Source organism: Phyllobates terribilis, unplaced genomic scaffold, assembly GCF_046119375.1.
Source record: "Phyllobates terribilis strain yellow unplaced genomic scaffold, ASM4611937v1 Scaffold_639__1_contigs__length_902095, whole genome shotgun sequence".
In the NCBI taxonomy this organism is placed as follows: Eukaryota; Metazoa; Chordata; class Amphibia; order Anura; family Dendrobatidae; genus Phyllobates; species Phyllobates terribilis.
Window position 1 is genome coordinate 463,766 of NW_027363399.1, and position 22,671 is coordinate 486,436.

General features: G+C 44.1%; 16 non-coding genes across 16 annotated transcripts; all 16 read right to left on the minus strand.

The window, feature by feature from the left end:
* Nucleotides 1–703: 703 nt before the first annotated feature.
* On the minus strand, nt 704–894 carry LOC141234823 (U2 spliceosomal RNA). Its single transcript, XR_012300706.1, has one exon. It is a non-coding gene; the product is annotated as a U2 spliceosomal RNA (small nuclear RNA).
* Nucleotides 895–2,009: 1,115 nt separating this feature from the next.
* On the minus strand, nt 2,010–2,200 carry LOC141234824 (U2 spliceosomal RNA). Its single transcript, XR_012300707.1, has one exon. It is a non-coding gene; the product is annotated as a U2 spliceosomal RNA (small nuclear RNA).
* A 1,115-nt stretch (nt 2,201–3,315) lies between these two features.
* LOC141234825 (U2 spliceosomal RNA) lies at nt 3,316–3,506 on the minus strand. Its single transcript, XR_012300708.1, has one exon. It is a non-coding gene; the product is annotated as a U2 spliceosomal RNA (small nuclear RNA).
* Nucleotides 3,507–4,615: 1,109 nt separating this feature from the next.
* Nucleotides 4,616–4,806, minus strand: LOC141234826 (U2 spliceosomal RNA). Its single transcript, XR_012300709.1, has one exon. It is a non-coding gene; the product is annotated as a U2 spliceosomal RNA (small nuclear RNA).
* Nucleotides 4,807–5,921: 1,115 nt separating this feature from the next.
* On the minus strand, nt 5,922–6,112 carry LOC141234827 (U2 spliceosomal RNA). The gene has a single exon (XR_012300710.1). It is a non-coding gene; the product is annotated as a U2 spliceosomal RNA (small nuclear RNA).
* A 1,115-nt stretch (nt 6,113–7,227) lies between these two features.
* Nucleotides 7,228–7,418, minus strand: LOC141234719 (U2 spliceosomal RNA). The gene has a single exon (XR_012300623.1). It is a non-coding gene; the product is annotated as a U2 spliceosomal RNA (small nuclear RNA).
* Nucleotides 7,419–8,533: 1,115 nt separating this feature from the next.
* On the minus strand, nt 8,534–8,724 carry LOC141234671 (U2 spliceosomal RNA). Its single transcript, XR_012300578.1, has one exon. It is a non-coding gene; the product is annotated as a U2 spliceosomal RNA (small nuclear RNA).
* A 1,115-nt stretch (nt 8,725–9,839) lies between these two features.
* On the minus strand, nt 9,840–10,030 carry LOC141234672 (U2 spliceosomal RNA). The gene has a single exon (XR_012300579.1). It is a non-coding gene; the product is annotated as a U2 spliceosomal RNA (small nuclear RNA).
* A 1,115-nt stretch (nt 10,031–11,145) lies between these two features.
* On the minus strand, nt 11,146–11,336 carry LOC141234673 (U2 spliceosomal RNA). Its single transcript, XR_012300580.1, has one exon. It is a non-coding gene; the product is annotated as a U2 spliceosomal RNA (small nuclear RNA).
* Nucleotides 11,337–12,451: 1,115 nt separating this feature from the next.
* Nucleotides 12,452–12,642, minus strand: LOC141234674 (U2 spliceosomal RNA). Its single transcript, XR_012300581.1, has one exon. It is a non-coding gene; the product is annotated as a U2 spliceosomal RNA (small nuclear RNA).
* A 1,115-nt stretch (nt 12,643–13,757) lies between these two features.
* LOC141234675 (U2 spliceosomal RNA) lies at nt 13,758–13,948 on the minus strand. The gene has a single exon (XR_012300582.1). It is a non-coding gene; the product is annotated as a U2 spliceosomal RNA (small nuclear RNA).
* Nucleotides 13,949–15,063: 1,115 nt separating this feature from the next.
* On the minus strand, nt 15,064–15,254 carry LOC141234677 (U2 spliceosomal RNA). Its single transcript, XR_012300584.1, has one exon. It is a non-coding gene; the product is annotated as a U2 spliceosomal RNA (small nuclear RNA).
* Nucleotides 15,255–16,369: 1,115 nt separating this feature from the next.
* On the minus strand, nt 16,370–16,560 carry LOC141234678 (U2 spliceosomal RNA). The gene has a single exon (XR_012300585.1). It is a non-coding gene; the product is annotated as a U2 spliceosomal RNA (small nuclear RNA).
* Nucleotides 16,561–17,675: 1,115 nt separating this feature from the next.
* LOC141234679 (U2 spliceosomal RNA) lies at nt 17,676–17,866 on the minus strand. Its single transcript, XR_012300586.1, has one exon. It is a non-coding gene; the product is annotated as a U2 spliceosomal RNA (small nuclear RNA).
* A 1,115-nt stretch (nt 17,867–18,981) lies between these two features.
* On the minus strand, nt 18,982–19,172 carry LOC141234680 (U2 spliceosomal RNA). Its single transcript, XR_012300587.1, has one exon. It is a non-coding gene; the product is annotated as a U2 spliceosomal RNA (small nuclear RNA).
* Nucleotides 19,173–20,287: 1,115 nt separating this feature from the next.
* Nucleotides 20,288–20,479, minus strand: LOC141234765 (U2 spliceosomal RNA). Its single transcript, XR_012300663.1, has one exon. It is a non-coding gene; the product is annotated as a U2 spliceosomal RNA (small nuclear RNA).
* Between the last annotated feature and the right edge of the window lie 2,192 nt (nt 20,480–22,671).

A 22,671-nucleotide genomic window follows, 5' to 3' on the forward strand; every position in this document is an offset into this window, starting at 1 on the left:
CACGCGCAGCCAGCGTTCCATTGCCACATTCCATCTACTGCAGGCAGGATACCTGGCTGGCTGAATGTCGCTGAGAAGCTCACAGAGACCGCCATAAGCAACAGTTTAACAGAATGCCACAGACTAATCAACCAAACTTTTTGGGTTGGGTTCTCTTTTATAGTCTGCAGGCATTAAATGAAAGAAGTCAGTGTTCCAGCAGAAGGAGACAACGTTTCAGAAAAGGCATTGTAGCAAACCAAAAAAGAAATTTTAAGCGCAGCAGAGTAACCAGCGCACATACCTGTTAGCTCAGGTGAGTTTAAAAGGCTGCTGTTGATAACAAGGGCATTTGCTAAATAGATGGTGTGTGTGCAACAATATACTGAAAGGTCAATTATATTGTGCAGCTTATCTCACCACCTGTAGTTATTTAGGTGAAAGCTCCAAAATGCTTGCCTAATATGTCTGTTTATCCAAAAGGAAGTAAAAAGGGAGAGCTAGAAAGATAGCATTGCATCACATTACATGGCAATGCAATGCACAGTTGCTGAAGTTGAACCAAAATGAGCTTGTAATCTGGCTTCTGCAACTTTGAACATGAAAAATCCAATGAGGAGAAGAAAAGCAAAGCCAAAGAGTCCATCCCAAAATCCGACAAACAAGCAAAATGAACAAAAAACATTGAATTCAATTCTTTCTGATTTTAGAAACTGCATTAAAGAAGGGGTGCACCGGTCCTGGAGATACTGCAATACCAGGTCAATGCGTGGAGTGGACAGAGCAAGCTCTTTTTCCATCTCCCTGTTCTAAAAATCCATTTAATATATGGTCCCCAGATAGGGGACGTATCAGATATTAAACTGATAAGAACAGATACTACACTTGATCTTAGCCAAAAGGCCGAGAAGCGATAACCAGAATTGGTTTCAAACTACGGAGCCACCCAAGGATCCTGAAAAGTCCATTTGTGGAGATGAGCTCCTGGACTCCCGTTAAGAAGACATGTTGTCAACCTCTAGATCCCTTACATGCCTGCACTTTTCGGCTTGCTGCTGCTGCAATCCACGCGTTTTAGATCTGCATAACTCCACCTCTTTAAACACAGCACCTTCACCCCCTGCTGTTCCCACCCGCCTCAACACCGTTGGAAGGGAGGAGAACCAATTAAGGCGGGGGGTGGGGTGGAACGAGCAGCTGTCTACCCTTAGCAGGAGGGCTCCTGATTACATACCTCTCCTGCTGCTGCTGCTGCTGGCTGTCCAGCAGCAGACTGAAGGTGGCTGCTGCTGTGCACAGGTATATAAAGGCTCAGAGCCTATTATGACACGCGCAGCCAGCGTTCCATTGCCACATTCCATCTACTGCAGGCAGGATACCTGGCTGGCTGAATGTCGCTGAGAAGCTCACAGAGACCGCCATAAGCAACAGTTTAACAGAATGCCACAGACTAATCAACCAAACTTTTTGGGTTGGGTTCTCTTTTATAGTCTGCAGGCATTAAATGAAAGAAGTCAGTGTTCCAGCAGAAGGAGACAACGTTTCAGAAAAGGCATTGTAGCAAACCAAAAAAGAAATTTTAAGCGCAGCAGAGTAACCAGCGCACATACCTGTTAGCTCAGGTGAGTTTAAAAGGCTGCTGTTGATAACAAGGGCATTTGCTAAATAGATGGTGTGTGTGCAACAATATACTGAAAGGTCAATTATATTGTGCAGCTTATCTCACCACCTGTAGTTATTTAGGTGAAAGCTCCAAAATGCTTGCCTAATATGTCTGTTTATCCAAAAGGAAGTAAAAAGGGAGAGCTAGAAAGATAGCATTGCATCACATTACATGGCAATGCAATGCACAGTTGCTGAAGTTGAACCAAAATGAGCTTGTAATCTGGCTTCTGCAACTTTGAACATGAAAAATCCAATGAGGAGAAGAAAAGCAAAGCCAAAGAGTCCATCCCAAAATCCGACAAACAAGCAAAATGAACAAAAAACATTGAATTCAATTCTTTCTGATTTTAGAAACTGCATTAAAGAAGGGGTGCACCGGTCCTGGAGATACTGCAATACCAGGTCAATGCGTGGAGTGGACAGAGCAAGCTCTTTTTCCATCTCCCTGTTCTAAAAATCCATTTAATATATGGTCCCCAGATAGGGGACGTATCAGATATTAAACTGATAAGAACAGATACTACACTTGATCTTAGCCAAAAGGCCGAGAAGCGATAACCAGAATTGGTTTCAAACTACGGAGCCACCCAAGGATCCTGAAAAGTCCATTTGTGGAGATGAGCTCCTGGACTCCCGTTAAGAAGACATGTTGTCAACCTCTAGATCCCTTACATGCCTGCACTTTTCGGCTTGCTGCTGCTGCAATCCACGCGTTTTAGATCTGCATAACTCCACCTCTTTAAACACAGCACCTTCACCCCCTGCTGTTCCCACCCGCCTCAACACCGTTGGAAGGGAGGAGAACCAATTAAGGCGGGGGGTGGGGTGGAACGAGCAGCTGTCTACCCTTAGCAGGAGGGCTCCTGATTACATACCTCTCCTGCTGCTGCTGCTGCTGGCTGTCCAGCAGCAGACTGAAGGTGGCTGCTGCTGTGCACAGGTATATAAAGGCTCAGAGCCTATTATGACACGCGCAGCCAGCGTTCCATTGCCACATTCCATCTACTGCAGGCAGGATACCTGGCTGGCTGAATGTCGCTGAGAAGCTCACAGAGACCGCCATAAGCAACAGTTTAACAGAATGCCACAGACTAATCAACCAAACTTTTTGGGTTGGGTTCTCTTTTATAGTCTGCAGGCATTAAATGAAAGAAGTCAGTGTTCCAGCAGAAGGAGACAACGTTTCAGAAAAGGCATTGTAGCAAACCAAAAAAGAAATTTTAAGCGCAGCAGAGTAACCAGCGCACATACCTGTTAGCTCAGGTGAGTTTAAAAGGCTGCTGTTGATAACAAGGGCATTTGCTAAATAGATGGTGTGTGTGCAACAATATACTGAAAGGTCAATTATATTGTGCAGCTTATCTCACCACCTGTAGTTATTTAGGTGAAAGCTCCAAAATGCTTGCCTAATATGTCTGTTTATCCAAAAGGAAGTAAAAAGGGAGAGCTAGAAAGATAGCATTGCATCACATTACATGGCAATGCAATGCACAGTTGCTGAAGTTGAACCAAAATGAGCTTGTAATCTGGCTTCTGCAACTTTGAACATGAAAAATCCAATGAGGAGAAGAAAAGCAAAGCCAAAGAGTCCATCCCAAAATCCGACAAACAAGCAAAATGAACAAAAAACATTGAATTCAATTCTTTCTGATTTTAGAAACTGCATTAAAGAAGGGGTGCACCGGTCCTGGAGATACTGCAATACCAGGTCAATGCGTGGAGTGGACAGAGCAAGCTCTTTTTCCATCTCCCTGTTCTAAAAATCCATTTAATATATGGTCCCCAGATAGGGGACGTATCAGATATTAAACTGATAAGAACAGATACTACACTTGATCTTAGCCAAAAGGCCGAGAAGCGATAACCAGAATTGGTTTCAAACTACGGAGCCACCCAAGGATCCTGAAAAGTCCATTTGTGGAGATGAACTCCTGGACTCCCGTTAAGAAGACATGTTGTCAACCTCTAGATCCCTTACATGCCTGCACTTTTCGGCTTGCTGCTGCTGCAATCCACGCGTTTTAGATCTGCATAACTCCACCTCTTTAAACACAGCACCTTCACCCCCTGCTGTTCCCACCCGCCTCAACACCGTTGGAAGGGAGGAGAACCAATTAAGGCGGGGGGTGGGGTGGAACGAGCAGCTGTCTACCCTTAGCAGGAGGGCTCCTGATTACATACCTCTCCTGCTGCTGCTGGCTGTCCAGCAGCAGACTGAAGGTGGCTGCTGCTGTGCACAGGTATATAAAGGCTCAGAGCCTATTATGACACGCGCAGCCAGCGTTCCATTGCCACATTCCATCTACTGCAGGCAGGATACCTGGCTGGCTGAATGTCGCTTTGAAGCTCACAGAGATCGCCATAAGCAACAGTTTAACAGAATGCCACAGACTAATCAACCAAACTTTTTGGGTTGGGTTCTCTTTTATAGTCTGCAGGCATTAAATGAAAGAAGTCAGTGTTCCAGCAGAAGGAGACAACGTTTCAGAAAAGGCATTGTAGCAAACCAAAAAAGAAATTTTAAGCGCAGCAGAGTAACCAGCGCACATACCTGTTAGCTCAGGTGAGTTTAAAAGGCTGCTGTTGATAACAAGGGCATTTGCTAAATAGATGGTGTGTGTGCAACAATATACTGAAAGGTCAATTATATTGTGCAGCTTATCTCACCACCTGTAGTTATTTAGGTGAAAGCTCCAAAATGCTTGCCTAATATGTCTGTTTATCCAAAAGGAAGTAAAAAGGGAGAGCTAGAAAGATAGCATTGCATCACATTACATGGCAATGCAATGCACAGTTGCTGAAGTTGAACCAAAATGAGCTTGTAATCTGGCTTCTGCAACTTTGAACATGAAAAATCCAATGAGGAGAAGAAAAGCAAAGCCAAAGAGTCCATCCCAAAATCCGACAAACAAGCAAAATGAACAAAAAACATTGAATTCAATTCTTTCTGATTTTAGAAACTGCATTAAAGAAGGGGTGCACCGGTCCTGGAGATACTGCAATACCAGGTCAATGCGTGGAGTGGACAGAGCAAGCTCTTTTTCCATCTCCCTGTTCTAAAAATCCATTTAATATATGGTCCCCAGATAGGGGACGTATCAGATATTAAACTGATAAGAACAGATACTACACTTGATCTTAGCCAAAAGGCCGAGAAGCGATAACCAGAATTGGTTTCAAACTACGGAGCCACCCAAGGATCCTGAAAAGTCCATTTGTGGAGATGAGCTCCTGGACTCCCGTTAAGAAGACATGTTGTCAACCTCTAGATCCCTTACATGCCTGCACTTTTCGGCTTGCTGCTGCTGCAATCCACGCGTTTTAGATCTGCATAACTCCACCTCTTTAAACACAGCACCTTCACCCCCTGCTGTTCCCACCCGCCTCAACACCGTTGGAAGGGAGGAGAACCAATTAAGGCGGGGGGTGGGGTGGAACGAGCAGCTGTCTACCCTTAGCAGGAGGGCTCCTGATTACATACCTCTCCTGCTGCTGCTGCTGCTGGCTGTCCAGCAGCAGACTGAAGGTGGCTGCTGCTGTGCACAGGTATATAAAGGCTCAGAGCCTATTATGACACGCGCAGCCAGCGTTCCATTGCCACATTCCATCTACTGCAGGCAGGATACCTGGCTGGCTGAATGTCGCTGAGAAGCTCACAGAGACCGCCATAAGCAACAGTTTAACAGAATGCCACAGACTAATCAACCAAACTTTTTGGGTTGGGTTCTCTTTTATAGTCTGCAGGCATTAAATGAAAGAAGTCAGTGTTCCAGCAGAAGGAGACAACGTTTCAGAAAAGGCATTGTAGCAAACCAAAAAAGAAATTTTAAGCGCAGCAGAGTAACCAGCGCACATACCTGTTAGCTCAGGTGAGTTTAAAAGGCTGCTGTTGATAACAAGGGCATTTGCTAAATAGATGGTGTGTGTGCAACAATATACTGAAAGGTCAATTATATTGTGCAGCTTATCTCACCACCTGTAGTTATTTAGGTGAAAGCTCCAAAATGCTTGCCTAATATGTCTGTTTATCCAAAAGGAAGTAAAAAGGGAGAGCTAGAAAGATAGCATTGCATCACATTACATGGCAATGCAATGCACAGTTGCTGAAGTTGAACCAAAATGAGCTTGTAATCTGGCTTCTGCAACTTTGAACATGAAAAATCCAATGAGGAGAAGAAAAGCAAAGCCAAAGAGTCCATCCCAAAATCCGACAAACAAGCAAAATGAACAAAAAACATTGAATTCAATTCTTTCTGATTTTAGAAACTGCATTAAAGAAGGGGTGCACCGGTCCTGGAGATACTGCAATACCAGGTCAATGCGTGGAGTGGACAGAGCAAGCTCTTTTTCCATCTCCCTGTTCTAAAAATCCATTTAATATATGGTCCCCAGATAGGGGACGTATCAGATATTAAACTGATAAGAACAGATACTACACTTGATCTTAGCCAAAAGGCCGAGAAGCGATAACCAGAATTGGTTTCAAACTACGGAGCCACCCAAGGATCCTGAAAAGTCCATTTGTGGAGATGAGCTCCTGGACTCCCGTTAAGAAGACATGTTGTCAACCTCTAGATCCCTTACATGCCTGCACTTTTCGGCTTGCTGCTGCTGCAATCCACGCGTTTTAGATCTGCATAACTCCACCTCTTTAAACACAGCACCTTCACCCCCTGCTGTTCCCACCCGCCTCAACACCGTTGGAAGGGAGGAGAACCAATTAAGGCGGGGGGTGGGGTGGAACGAGCAGCTGTCTACCCTTAGCAGGAGGGCTCCTGATTACATACCTCTCCTGCTGCTGCTGCTGCTGGCTGTCCAGCAGCAGACTGAAGGTGGCTGCTGCTGTGCACAGGTATATAAAGGCTCAGAGCCTATTATGACACGCGCAGCCAGCGTTCCATTGCCACATTCCATCTACTGCAGGCAGGATACCTGGCTGGCTGAATGTCGCTGAGAAGCTCACAGAGACCGCCATAAGCAACAGTTTAACAGAATGCCACAGACTAATCAACCAAACTTTTTGGGTTGGGTTCTCTTTTATAGTCTGCAGGCATTAAATGAAAGAAGTCAGTGTTCCAGCAGAAGGAGACAACGTTTCAGAAAAGGCATTGTAGCAAACCAAAAAAGAAATTTTAAGCGCAGCAGAGTAACCAGCGCACATACCTGTTAGCTCAGGTGAGTTTAAAAGGCTGCTGTTGATAACAAGGGCATTTGCTAAATAGATGGTGTGTGTGCAACAATATACTGAAAGGTCAATTATATTGTGCAGCTTATCTCACCACCTGTAGTTATTTAGGTGAAAGCTCCAAAATGCTTGCCTAATATGTCTGTTTATCCAAAAGGAAGTAAAAAGGGAGAGCTAGAAAGATAGCATTGCATCACATTACATGGCAATGCAATGCACAGTTGCTGAAGTTGAACCAAAATGAGCTTGTAATCTGGCTTCTGCAACTTTGAACATGAAAAATCCAATGAGGAGAAGAAAAGCAAAGCCAAAGAGTCCATCCCAAAATCCGACAAACAAGCAAAATGAACAAAAAACATTGAATTCAATTCTTTCTGATTTTAGAAACTGCATTAAAGAAGGGGTGCACCGGTCCTGGAGATACTGCAATACCAGGTCAATGCGTGGAGTGGACAGAGCAAGCTCTTTTTCCATCTCCCTGCTCTAAAAATCCATTTAATATATGGTCCCCAGATAGGGGACGTATCAGATATTAAACTGATAAGAACAGATACTACACTTGATCTTAGCCAAAAGGCCGAGAAGCGATAACCAGAATTGGTTTCAAACTACGGAGCCACCCAAGGATCCTGAAAAGTCCATTTGTGGAGATGAGCTCCTGGACTCCCGTTAAGAAGACATGTTGTCAACCTCTAGATCCCTTACATGCCTGCACTTTTCGGCTTGCTGCTGCTGCAATCCACGCGTTTTAGATCTGCATAACTCCACCTCTTTAAACACAGCACCTTCACCCCCTGCTGTTCCCACCCGCCTCAACACCGTTGGAAGGGAGGAGAACCAATTAAGGCGGGGGGTGGGGTGGAACGAGCAGCTGTCTACCCTTAGCAGGAGGGCTCCTGATTACATACCTCTCCTGCTGCTGCTGCTGCTGGCTGTCCAGCAGCAGACTGAAGGTGGCTGCTGCTGTGCACAGGTATATAAAGGCTCAGAGCCTATTATGACACGCGCAGCCAGCGTTCCATTGCCACATTCCATCTACTGCAGGCAGGATACCTGGCTGGCTGAATGTCGCTGAGAAGCTCACAGAGACCGCCATAAGCAACAGTTTAACAGAATGCCACAGACTAATCAACCAAACTTTTTGGGTTGGGTTCTCTTTTATAGTCTGCAGGCATTAAATGAAAGAAGTCAGTGTTCCAGCAGAAGGAGACAACGTTTCAGAAAAGGCATTGTAGCAAACCAAAAAAGAAATTTTAAGCGCAGCAGAGTAACCAGCGCACATACCTGTTAGCTCAGGTGAGTTTAAAAGGCTGCTGTTGATAACAAGGGCATTTGCTAAATAGATGGTGTGTGTGCAACAATATACTGAAAGGTCAATTATATTGTGCAGCTTATCTCACCACCTGTAGTTATTTAGGTGAAAGCTCCAAAATGCTTGCCTAATATGTCTGTTTATCCAAAAGGAAGTAAAAAGGGAGAGCTAGAAAGATAGCATTGCATCACATTACATGGCAATGCAATGCACAGTTGCTGAAGTTGAACCAAAATGAGCTTGTAATCTGGCTTCTGCAACTTTGAACATGAAAAATCCAATGAGGAGAAGAAAAGCAAAGCCAAAGAGTCCATCCCAAAATCCGACAAACAAGCAAAATGAACAAAAAACATTGAATTCAATTCTTTCTGATTTTAGAAACTGCATTAAAGAAGGGGTGCACCGGTCCTGGAGATACTGCAATACCAGGTCAATGCGTGGAGTGGACAGAGCAAGCTCTTTTTCCATCTCCCTGTTCTAAAAATCCATTTAATATATGGTCCCCAGATAGGGGACGTATCAGATATTAAACTGATAAGAACAGATACTACACTTGATCTTAGCCAAAAGGCCGAGAAGCGATAACCAGAATTGGTTTCAAACTACGGAGCCACCCAAGGATCCTGAAAAGTCCATTTGTGGAGATGAGCTCCTGGACTCCCGTTAAGAAGACATGTTCTCAACCTCTAGATCCCTTACATGCCTGCACTTTTCGGCTTGCTGCTGCTGCAATCCACGCGTTTTAGATCTGCATAACTCCACCTCTTTAAACACAGCACCTTCACCCCCTGCTGTTCCCACCCGCCTCAACACCGTTGGAAGGGAGGAGAACCAATTAAGGCGGGGGGTGGGGTGGAACGAGCAGCTGTCTACCCTTAGCAGGAGGGCTCCTGATTACATACCTCTCCTGCTGCTGCTGCTGCTGGCTGTCCAGCAGCAGACTGAAGGTGGCTGCTGCTGTGCACAGGTATATAAAGGCTCAGAGCCTATTATGACACGCGCAGCCAGCGTTCCATTGCCACATTCCATCTACTGCAGGCAGGATACCTGGCTGGCTGAATGTCGCTGAGAAGCTCACAGAGACCGCCATAAGCAACAGTTTAACAGAATGCCACAGACTAATCAACCAAACTTTTTGGGTTGGGTTCTCTTTTATAGTCTGCAGGCATTAAATGAAAGAAGTCAGTGTTCCAGCAGAAGGAGACAACGTTTCAGAAAAGGCATTGTAGCAAACCAAAAAAGAAATTTTAAGCGCAGCAGAGTAACCAGCGCACATACCTGTTAGCTCAGGTGAGTTTAAAAGGCTGCTGTTGATAACAAGGGCATTTGCTAAATAGATGGTGTGTGTGCAACAATATACTGAAAGGTCAATTATATTGTGCAGCTTATCTCACCACCTGTAGTTATTTAGGTGAAAGCTCCAAAATGCTTGCCTAATATGTCTGTTTATCCAAAAGGAAGTAAAAAGGGAGAGCTAGAAAGATAGCATTGCATCACATTACATGGCAATGCAATGCACAGTTGCTGAAGTTGAACCAAAATGAGCTTGTAATCTGGCTTCTGCAACTTTGAACATGAAAAATCCAATGAGGAGAAGAAAAGCAAAGCCAAAGAGTCCATCCCAAAATCCGACAAACAAGCAAAATGAACAAAAAACATTGAATTCAATTCTTTCTGATTTTAGAAACTGCATTAAAGAAGGGGTGCACCGGTCCTGGAGATACTGCAATACCAGGTCAATGCGTGGAGTGGACAGAGCAAGCTCTTTTTCCATCTCCCTGTTCTAAAAATCCATTTAATATATGGTCCCCAGATAGGGGACGTATCAGATATTAAACTGATAAGAACAGATACTACACTTGATCTTAGCCAAAAGGCCGAGAAGCGATAACCAGAATTGGTTTCAAACTACGGAGCCACCCAAGGATCCTGAAAAGTCCATTTGTGGAGATGAGCTCCTGGACTCCCGTTAAGAAGACATGTTCTCAACCTCTAGATCCCTTACATGCCTGCACTTTTCGGCTTGCTGCTGCTGCAATCCACGCGTTTTAGATCTGCATAACTCCACCTCTTTAAACACAGCACCTTCACCCCCTGCTGTTCCCACCCGCCTCAACACCGTTGGAAGGGAGGAGAACCAATTAAGGCGGGGGGTGGGGTGGAACGAGCAGCTGTCTACCCTTAGCAGGAGGGCTCCTGATTACATACCTCTCCTGCTGCTGCTGCTGCTGGCTGTCCAGCAGCAGACTGAAGGTGGCTGCTGCTGTGCACAGGTATATAAAGGCTCAGAGCCTATTATGACACGCGCAGCCAGCGTTCCATTGCCACATTCCATCTACTGCAGGCAGGATACCTGGCTGGCTGAATGTCGCTGAGAAGCTCACAGAGACCGCCATAAGCAACAGTTTAACAGAATGCCACAGACTAATCAACCAAACTTTTTGGGTTGGGTTCTCTTTTATAGTCTGCAGGCATTAAATGAAAGAAGTCAGTGTTCCAGCAGAAGGAGACAACGTTTCAGAAAAGGCATTGTAGCAAACCAAAAAAGAAATTTTAAGCGCAGCAGAGTAACCAGCGCACATACCTGTTAGCTCAGGTGAGTTTAAAAGGCTGCTGTTGATAACAAGGGCATTTGCTAAATAGATGGTGTGTGTGCAACAATATACTGAAAGGTCAATTATATTGTGCAGCTTATCTCACCACCTGTAGTTATTTAGGTGAAAGCTCCAAAATGCTTGCCTAATATGTCTGTTTATCCAAAAGGAAGTAAAAAGGGAGAGCTAGAAAGATAGCATTGCATCACATTACATGGCAATGCAATGCACAATTGCTGAAGTTGAACCAAAATGAGCTTGTAATCTGGCTTCTGCAACTTTGAACATGAAAAATCCAATGAGGAGAAGAAAAGCAAAGCCAAAGAGTCCATCCCAAAATCCGACAAACAAGCAAAATGAACAAAAAACATTGAATTCAATTCTTTCTGATTTTAGAAACTGCATTAAAGAAGGGGTGCACCGGTCCTGGAGATACTGCAATACCAGGTCAATGCGTGGAGTGGACAGAGCAAGCTCTTTTTCCATCTCCCTGTTCTAAAAATCCATTTAATATATGGTCCCCAGATAGGGGACGTATCAGATATTAAACTGATAAGAACAGATACTACACTTGATCTTAGCCAAAAGGCCGAGAAGCGATAACCAGAATTGGTTTCAAACTACGGAGCCACCCAAGGATCCTGAAAAGTCCATTTGTGGAGATGAGCTCCTGGACTCCCGTTAAGAAGACATGTTGTCAACCTCTAGATCCCTTACATGCCTGCACTTTTCGGCTTGCTGCTGCTGCAATCCACGCGTTTTAGATCTGCATAACTCCACCTCTTTAAACACAGCACCTTCACCCCCTGCTGTTCCCACCCGCCTCAACACCGTTGGAAGGGAGGAGAACCAATTAAGGCGGGGGGTGGGGTGGAACGAGCAGCTGTCTACCCTTAGCAGGAGGGCTCCTGATTACATACCTCTCCTGCTGCTGCTGCTGCTGGCTGTCCAGCAGCAGACTGAAGGTGGCTGCTGCTGTGCACAGGTATATAAAGGCTCAGAGCCTATTATGACACGCGCAGCCAGCGTTCCATTGCCACATTCCATCTACTGCAGGCAGGATACCTGGCTGGCTGAATGTCGCTGAGAAGCTCACAGAGACCGCCATAAGCAACAGTTTAACAGAATGCCACAGACTAATCAACCAAACTTTTTGGGTTGGGTTCTCTTTTATAGTCTGCAGGCATTAAATGAAAGAAGTCAGTGTTCCAGCAGAAGGAGACAACGTTTCAGAAAAGGCATTGTAGCAAACCAAAAAAGAAATTTTAAGCGCAGCAGAGTAACCAGCGCACATACCTGTTAGCTCAGGTGAGTTTAAAAGGCTGCTGTTGATAACAAGGGCATTTGCTAAATAGATGGTGTGTGTGCAACAATATACTGAAAGGTCAATTATATTGTGCAGCTTATCTCACCACCTGTAGTTATTTAGGTGAAAGCTCCAAAATGCTTGCCTAATATGTCTGTTTATCCAAAAGGAAGTAAAAAGGGAGAGCTAGAAAGATAGCATTGCATCACATTACATGGCAATGCAATGCACAGTTGCTGAAGTTGAACCAAAATGAGCTTGTAATCTGGCTTCTGCAACTTTGAACATGAAAAATCCAATGAGGAGAAGAAAAGCAAAGCCAAAGAGTCCATCCCAAAATCCGACAAACAAGCAAAATGAACAAAAAACATTGAATTCAATTCTTTCTGATTTTAGAAACTGCATTAAAGAAGGGGTGCACCGGTCCTGGAGATACTGCAATACCAGGTCAATGCGTGGAGTGGACAGAGCAAGCTCTTTTTCCATCTCCCTGTTCTAAAAATCCATTTAATATATGGTCCCCAGATAGGGGACGTATCAGATATTAAACTGATAAGAACAGATACTACACTTGATCTTAGCCAAAAGGCCGAGAAGCGATAACCAGAATTGGTTTCAAACTACGGAGCCACCCAAGGATCCTGAAAAGTCCATTTGTGGAGATGAGCTCCTGGACTCCCGTTAAGAAGACATGTTGTCAACCTCTAGATCCCTTACATGCCTGCACTTTTCGGCTTGCTGCTGCTGCAATCCACGCGTTTTAGATCTGCATAACTCCACCTCTTTAAACACAGCACCTTCACCCCCTGCTGTTCCCACCCGCCTCAACACCGTTGGAAGGGAGGAGAACCAATTAAGGCGGGGGGTGGGGTGGAACGAGCAGCTGTCTACCCTTAGCAGGAGGGCTCCTGATTACATACCTCTCCTGCTGCTGCTGCTGCTGGCTGTCCAGCAGCAGACTGAAGGTGGCTGCTGCTGTGCACAGGTATATAAAGGCTCAGAGCCTATTATGACACGCGCAGCCAGCGTTCCATTGCCACATTCCATCTACTGCAGGCAGGATACCTGGCTGGCTGAATGTCGCTGAGAAGCTCACAGAGACCGCCATAAGCAACAGTTTAACAGAATGCCACAGACTAATCAACCAAACTTTTTGGGTTGGGTTCTCTTTTATAGTCTGCAGGCATTAAATGAAAGAAGTCAGTGTTCCAGCAGAAGGAGACAACGTTTCAGAAAAGGCATTGTAGCAAACCAAAAAAGAAATTTTAAGCGCAGCAGAGTAACCAGCGCACATACCTGTTAGCTCAGGTGAGTTTAAAAGGCTGCTGTTGATAACAAGGGCATTTGCTAAATAGATGGTGTGTGTGCAACTATATACTGAAAGGTCAATTATATTGTGCAGCTTATCTCACCACCTGTAGTTATTTAGGTGAAAGCTCCAAAATGCTTGCCTAATATGTCTGTTTATCCAAAAGGAAGTAAAAAGGGAGAGCTAGAAAGATAGCATTGCATCACATTACATGGCAATGCAATGCACAGTTGCTGAAGTTGAACCAAAATGAGCTTGTAATCTGGCTTCTGCAACTTTGAACATGAAAAATCCAATGAGGAGAAGAAAAGCAAAGCCAAAGAGTCCATCCCAAAATCCGACAAACAAGCAAAATGAACAAAAAACATTGAATTCAATTCTTTCTGATTTTAGAAACTGCATTAAAGAAGGGGTGCACCGGTCCTGGAGATACTGCAATACCAGGTCAATGCGTGGAGTGGACAGAGCAAGCTCTTTTTCCATCTCCCTGTTCTAAAAATCCATTTAATATATGGTCCCCAGATAGGGGACGTATCAGATATTAAACTGATAAGAACAGATACTACACTTGATCTTAGCCAAAAGGCCGAGAAGCGATAACCAGAATTGGTTTCAAACTACGGAGCCACCCAAGGATCCTGAAAAGTCCATTTGTGGAGATGAGCTCCTGGACTCCCGTTAAGAAGACATGTTGTCAACCTCTAGATCCCTTACATGCCTGCACTTTTCGGCTTGCTGCTGCTGCAATCCACGCGTTTTAGATCTGCATAACTCCACCTCTTTAAACACAGCACCTTCACCCCCTGCTGTTCCCACCCGCCTCAACACCGTTGGAAGGGAGGAGAACCAATTAAGGCGGGGGGTGGGGTGGAACGAGCAGCTGTCTACCCTTAGCAGGAGGGCTCCTGATTACATACCTCTCCTGCTGCTGCTGCTGCTGGCTGTCCAGCAGCAGACTGAAGGTGGCTGCTGCTGTCCACAGGTATATAAAGGCTCAGAGCCTATTATGACACGCGCAGCCAGCGTTCCATTGCCACATTCCATCTACTGCAGGCAGTATACCTGGCTGGCTGAATGTCGCTGAGAAGCTCACAGAGACCGCCATAAGCAACAGTTTAACAGAATGCCACAGACTAATCAACCAAACTTTTTGGGTTGGGTTCTCTTTTATAGTCTGCAGGCATTAAATGAAAGAAGTCAGTGTTCCAGCAGAAGGAGACAACGTTTCAGAAAAGGCATTGTAGCAAACCAAAAAAGAAATTTTAAGCGCAGCAGAGTAACCAGCGCACATACCTGTTAGCTCAGGTGAGTTTAAAAGGCTGCTGTTGATAACAAGGGCATTTGCTAAATAGATGGTGTGTGTGCAACAATATACTGAAAGGTCAATTATATTGTGCAGCTTATCTCACCACCTGTAGTTATTTAGGTGAAAGCTCCAAAATGCTTGCCTAATATGTCTGTTTATCCAAAAGGAAGTAAAAAGGGAGAGCTAGAAAGATAGCATTGCATCACATTACATGGCAATGCAATGCACAGTTGCTGAAGTTGAACCAAAATGAGCTTGTAATCTGGCTTCTGCAACTTTGAACATGAAAAATCCAATGAGGAGAAGAAAAGCAAAGCCAAAGAGTCCATCCCAAAATCCGACAAACAAGCAAAATGAACAAAAAACATTGAATTCAATTCTTTCTGATTTTAGAAACTGCATTAAAGAAGGGGTGCACCGGTCCTGGAGATACTGCAATACCAGGTCAATGCGTGGAGTGGACAGAGCAAGCTCTTTTTCCATCTCCCTGTTCTAAAAATCCATTTAATATATGGTCCCCAGATAGGGGACGTATCAGATATTAAACTGATAAGAACAGATACTACACTTGATCTTAGCCAAAAGGCCGAGAAGCGATAACCAGAATTGGTTTCAAACTACGGAGCCACCCAAGGATCCTGAAAAGTCCATTTGTGGAGATGAGCTCCTGGACTCCCGTTAAGAAGACATGTTGTCAACCTCTAGATCCCTTACATGCCTGCACTTTTCGGCTTGCTGCTGCTGCAATCCACGCGTTTTAGATCTGCATAACTCCACCTCTTTAAACACAGCACCTTCACCCCCTGCTGTTCCCACCCGCCTCAACACCGTTGGAAGGGAGGAGAACCAATTAAGGCGGGGGGTGGGGTGGAACGAGCAGCTGTCTACCCTTAGCAGGAGGGCTCCTGATTACATACCTCTCCTGCTGCTGCTGCTGCTGGCTGTCCAGCAGCAGACTGAAGGTGGCTGCTGCTGTGCACAGGTATATAAAGGCTCAGAGCCTATTATGACACGCGCAGCCAGCGTTCCATTGCCACATTCCATCTACTGCAGGCAGGATACCTGGCTGGCTGAATGTCGCTGAGAAGCTCACAGAGACCGCCATAAGCAACAGTTTAACAGAATGCCACAGACTAATCAACCAAACTTTTTGGGTTGGGTTCTCTTTTATAGTCTGCAGGCATTAAATGAAAGAAGTCAGTGTTCCAGCAGAAGGAGACAACGTTTCAGAAAAGGCATTGTAGCAAACCAAAAAAGAAATTTTAAGCGCAGCAGAGTAACCAGCGCACATACCTGTTAGCTCAGGTGAGTTTAAAAGGCTGCTGTTGATAACAAGGGCATTTGCTAAATAGATGGTGTGTGTGCAACTATATACTGAAAGGTCAATTATATTGTGCAGCTTATCTCACCACCTGTAGTTATTTAGGTGAAAGCTCCAAAATGCTTGCCTAATATGTCTGTTTATCCAAAAGGAAGTAAAAAGGGAGAGCTAGAAAGATAGCATTGCATCACATTACATGGCAATGCAATGCACAGTTGCTGAAGTTGAACCAAAATGAGCTTGTAATCTGGCTTCTGCAACTTTGAACATGAAAAATCCAATGAGGAGAAGAAAAGCAAAGCCAAAGAGTCCATCCCAAAATCCGACAAACAAGCAAAATGAACAAAAAACATTGAATTCAATTCTTTCTGATTTTAGAAACTGCATTAAAGAAGGGGTGCACCGGTCCTGGAGATACTGCAATACCAGGTCAATGCGTGGAGTGGACAGAGCAAGCTCTTTTTCCATCTCCCTGTTCTAAAAATCCATTTAATATATGGTCCCCAGATAGGGGACGTATCAGATATTAAACTGATAAGAACAGATACTACACTTGATCTTAGCCAAAAGGCCGAGAAGCGATAACCAGAATTGGTTTCAAACTACGGAGCCACCCAAGGATCCTGAAAAGTCCATTTGTGGAGATGAGCTCCTGGACTCCCGTTAAGAAGACATGTTGTCAACCTCTAGATCCCTTACATGCCTGCACTTTTCGGCTTGCTGCTGCTGCAATCCACGCGTTTTAGATCTGCATAACTCCACCTCTTTAAACACAGCACCTTCACCCCCTGCTGTTCCCACCCGCCTCAACACCGTTGGAAGGGAGGAGAACCAATTAAGGCGGGGGGTGGGGTGGAACGAGCAGCTGTCTACCCTTAGCAGGAGGGCTCCTGATTACATACCTCTCCTGCTGCTGCTGCTGCTGGCTGTCCAGCAGCAGACTGAAGGTGGCTGCTGCTGTCCACAGGTATATAAAGGCTCAGAGCCTATTATGACACGCGCAGCCAGCGTTCCATTGCCACATTCCATCTACTGCAGGCAGTATACCTGGCTGGCTGAATGTCGCTGAGAAGCTCACAGAGACCGCCATAAGCAACAGTTTAACAGAATGCCACAGACTAATCAACCAAACTTTTTGGGTTGGGTTCTCTTTTATAGTCTGCAGGCATTAAATGAAAGAAGTCAGTGTTCCAGCAGAAGGAGACAACGTTTCAGAAAAGGCATTGTAGCAAACCAAAAAAGAAATTTTAAGCGCAGCAGAGTAACCAGCGCACATACCTGTTAGCTCAGGTGAGTTTAAAAGGCTGCTGTTGATAACAAGGGCATTTGCTAAATAGATGGTGTGTGTGCAACAATATACTGAAAGGTCAATTATATTGTGCAGCTTATCTCACCACCTGTAGTTATTTAGGTGAAAGCTCCAAAATGCTTGCCTAATATGTCTGTTTATCCAAAAGGAAGTAAAAAGGGAGAGCTAGAAAGATAGCATTGCATCACATTACATGGCAATGCAATGCACAGTTGCTGAAGTTGAACCAAAATGAGCTTGTAATCTGGCTTCTGCAACTTTGAACATGAAAAATCCAATGAGGAGAAGAAAAGCAAAGCCAAAGAGTCCATCCCAAAATCCGACAAACAAGCAAAATGAACAAAAAACATTGAATTCAATTCTTTCTGATTTTAGAAACTGCATTAAAGAAGGGGTGCACCGGTCCTGGAGATACTGCAATACCAGGTCAATGCGTGGAGTGGACAGAGCAAGCTCTTTTTCCATCTCCCTGTTCTAAAAATCCATTTAATATATGGTCCCCAGATAGGGGACGTATCAGATATTAAACTGATAAGAACAGATACTACACTTGATCTTAGCCAAAAGGCCGAGAAGCGATAACCAGAATTGGTTTCAAACTACGGAGCCACCCAAGGATCCTGAAAAGTCCATTTGTGGAGATGAGCTCCTGGACTCCCGTTAAGAAGACATGTTGTCAACCTCTAGATCCCTTACATGCCTGCACTTTTCGGCTTGCTGCTGCTGCAATCCACGCGTTTTAGATCTGCATAACTCCACCTCTTTAAACACAGCACCTTCACCCCCTGCTGTTCCCACCCGCCTCAACACCGTTGGAAGGGAGGAGAACCAATTAAGGCGGGGGGTGGGGTGGAACGAGCAGCTGTCTACCCTTAGCAGGAGGGCTCCTGATTACATACCTCTCCTGCTGCTGCTGCTGCTGGCTGTCCAGCAGCAGACTGAAGGTGGCTGCTGCTGTGCACAGGTATATAAAGGCTCAGAGCCTATTATGACACGCGCAGCCAGCGTTCCATTGCCACATTCCATCTACTGCAGGCAGGATACCTGGCTGGCTGAATGTCGCTGAGAAGCTCACAGAGACCGCCATAAGCAACAGTTTAACAGAATGCCACAGACTAATCAACCAAACTTTTTGGGTTGGGTTCTCTTTTATAGTCTGCAGGCATTAAATGAAAGAAGTCAGTGTTCCAGCAGAAGGAGACAACGTTTCAGAAAAGGCATTGTAGCAAACCAAAAAAGAAATTTTAAGCGCAGCAGAGTAACCAGCGCACATACCTGTTAGCTCAGGTGAGTTTAAAAGGCTGCTGTTGATAACAAGGGCATTTGCTAAATAGATGGTGTGTGTGCAACTATATACTGAAAGGTCAATTATATTGTGCAGCTTATCTCACCACCTGTAGTTATTTAGGTGAAAGCTCCAAAATGCTTGCCTAATATGTCTGTTTATCCAAAAGGAAGTAAAAAGGGAGAGCTAGAAAGATAGCATTGCATCACATTACATGGCAATGCAATGCACAGTTGCTGAAGTTGAACCAAAATGAGCTTGTAATCTGGCTTCTGCAACTTTGAACATGAAAAATCCAATGAGGAGAAGAAAAGCAAAGCCAAAGAGTCCATCCCAAAATCCGACAAACAAGCAAAATGAACAAAAAACATTGAATTCAATTCTTTCTGATTTTAGAAACTGCATTAAAGAAGGGGTGCACCGGTCCTGGAGATACTGCAATACCAGGTCAATGCGTGGAGTGGACAGAGCAAGCTCTTTTTCCATCTCCCTGTTCTAAAAATCCATTTAATATATGGTCCCCAGATAGGGGACGTATCAGATATTAAACTGATAAGAACAGATACTACACTTGATCTTAGCCAAAAGGCCGAGAAGCGATAACCAGAATTGGTTTCAAACTACGGAGCCACCCAAGGATCCTGAAAAGTCCATTTGTGGAGATGAGCTCCTGGACTCCCGTTAAGAAGACATGTTGTCAACCTCTAGATCCCTTACATGCCTGCACTTTTCGGCTTGCTGCTGCTGCAATCCACGCGTTTTAGATCTGCATAACTCCACCTCTTTAAACACAGCACCTTCACCCCCTGCTGTTCCCACCCGCCTCAACACCGTTGGAAGGGAGGAGAACCAATTAAGGCGGGGGGTGGGGTGGAACGAGCAGCTGTCTACCCTTAGCAGGAGGGCTCCTGATTACATACCTCTCCTGCTGCTGCTGCTGCTGGCTGTCCAGCAGCAGACTGAAGGTGGCTGCTGCTGTCCACAGGTATATAAAGGCTCAGAGCCTATTATGACACGCGCAGCCAGCGTTCCATTGCCACATTCCATCTACTGCAGGCAGTATACCTGGCTGGCTGAATGTCGCTGAGAAGCTCACAGAGACCGCCATAAGCAACAGTTTAACAGAATGCCACAGACTAATCAACCAAACTTTTTGGGTTGGGTTCTCTTTTATAGTCTGCAGGCATTAAATGAAAGAAGTCAGTGTTCCAGCAGAAGGAGACAACGTTTCAGAAAAGGCATTGTAGCAAACCAAAAAAGAAATTTTAAGCGCAGCAGAGTAACCAGCGCACATACCTGTTAGCTCAGGTGAGTTTAAAAGGCTGCTGTTGATAACAAGGGCATTTGCTAAATAGATGGTGTGTGTGCAACAATATACTGAAAGGTCAATTATATTGTGCAGCTTATCTCACCACCTGTAGTTATTTAGGTGAAAGCTCCAAAATGCTTGCCTAATATGTCTGTTTATCCAAAAGGAAGTAAAAAGGGAGAGCTAGAAAGATAGCATTGCATCACATTACATGGCAATGCAATGCACAGTTGCTGAAGTTGAACCAAAATGAGCTTGTAATCTGGCTTCTGCAACTTTGAACATGAAAAATCCAATGAGGAGAAGAAAAGCAAAGCCAAAGAGTCCATCCCAAAATCCGACAAACAAGCAAAATGAACAAAAAACATTGAATTCAATTCTTTCTGATTTTAGAAACTGCATTAAAGAAGGGGTGCACCGGTCCTGGAGATACTGCAATACCAGGTCAATGCGTGGAGTGGACAGAGCAAGCTCTTTTTCCATCTCCCTGTTCTAAAAATCCATTTAATATATGGTCCCCAGATAGGGGACGTATCAGATATTAAACTGATAAGAACAGATTTTTTTTTTTTTTTTTTTTTTTTTTTTTTTTAAACCATTCAGTTTAGCTTTTTAGCAAACAGTATGAATTTCTCCAAAATTTGCTACTTAAAACTTCTCATCATCATGGTTCTATTTATTCAGCAGTAGTATAAGACGAAATATAATCACAAGGGAACATCCTTTATGTAACACAAATGCAGAAACTTCAAGGAATCACAAAGAAAAAAATCACTGGTATTTGATAAGGTAATGCCACTTTTTAAATTTCCAAATCCCTTCGGCATCTGTGCCACCACCGCCTCTGCTGTCCAACTTATATATCAGGTATAGTCTTGAAAGAATAAGTCTAACACATTCATTCACTGATAAAGATTTCCTCTTGAAAAGTCCAAGGTTCCTTGCATCCCACAAACTCTCCATCACACAAGCCATTATCAACCATAAAATTCTATCTTTAGACCGACTACACGCACCAATTCCAAACATCGCCACACGCCAATCCACAAAATTCACTTCTGCTAAACCCTTACACAATCCACCTACACACTTCCACACACTGTACGCGTACTCACAATCCCACATAACATGCCTCACAGTCTCACAACCACCACATCCCACTCTCGGACACACATCTGTTCTTATCAACTCTCTTTTCTTCTGCACTTCTCTCACAGGTAAAATATTATGTAAAGTCATCCACACAACATCCTTCTGTTTGTTTGACATCCCATACGTATCTAACTTCTTCCATGCATCTGAAACCTCATTCCCTCTCAGCCCAACAATATTACACTCTACCTCATTTGCACTCATTCTTTTCACCACATTCTTGGTCATTCTAAAATCATTCATTCCCACACTCAACAAATCATGCTTTCTCACAAATTTCTCAATCACCTCATACCAAACAGGACACTTAAAGGCCACAGGCACACTCGCATCTCTCTTCCTCCAGCATAACCCATACAACATCCATCCAGCAGAATAATTAGCCATAAAAGCACCTTTATTGCCTTTACCCAGCAAAATAACCACAGTCTTAATATAATTAAGGCCTAAAAAAACTTCAATATTGGGAAAGGCCAGCCCACCATGCTGACAAGCCTTAAAAAGGCTCTCCCGCTTCAACTTCTCCATCTTACTACACCACAGGAATGTGAATACCAACTTCTCTATTCTCTTAATTTTCCTGTAAGGAGAAGGAAAAACAGTCGCCACATAAAGCAGGATAGGGAGAATCACTGCTTTGATAATTAACACCTTACCACGCAGAGTCAATTCTCTCATTCGCCAAAAATTCAATTTACGTTCAACCCGCATACCACACTCTTCCCAACTTTCATTCCCTTTTAAGTTATCATTAAATAATACGCCCAAAATCTTGATTGCACCCTCTTCACACTTTACACCATCCATACGAATACTACTATCTCCAAAACATTTAAAACTACATTTATTCCAATTTACCCTAAAACCAGACGCACCAACAAAAAAATCCAAAAGCAATTTAATTCTACTCAAAGAAGCCATACTTTCACTCACAACCACAACATCATCCATATAACCTAACACTTTCACATGCTTACCACCACTACCAGGCACCAACAAACCTCTCATCATTTTATCCCGTCTAATCAAACATAACAATGGTTCTATTACACATACAAATAAGACGGGGGACATAGGACACCCCTGCCTTACTCCTGACCTAATCTTCACTTTGTCACACAGCCACCCATTAACCAAGAACTCACTTGACACACAATCATACAATGATTTTACACAATTCACAAATTCTCTAGGAAACCCCATTCTTTCCAGTACTTTAAACAAAAACACATGCGAAACCCTGTCAAACGCCTTCTCAAAATCAATAGCTAAAGTCATACATTTCTGCTTTCTATCCTTGCAATCCCCAATCATATCTCTCAACAATAACAAGTTATCACTCATACTTCTTCCAGGCACTGCACATACTTGGTCCTCCTCCACAACACTACCAATCACTTCACGCATACGATTTGCCAGTAACTTACTGTAGACCTTATAATCCGAATTCAGCAGTGTTATTGGTCTCCAGTTTTCCAAACGTTTCCTCTCACCCTTTTTATACACAAGCACAACCACTCCTTCTTTCATTGATTCACACAACCTACCATTCACCCACATATACTTACATACCTCAGTCAAATCTGTTCCCAAAACTTCCCATGCTTTCACATACAACTCTACAGGTATACCATCTTTC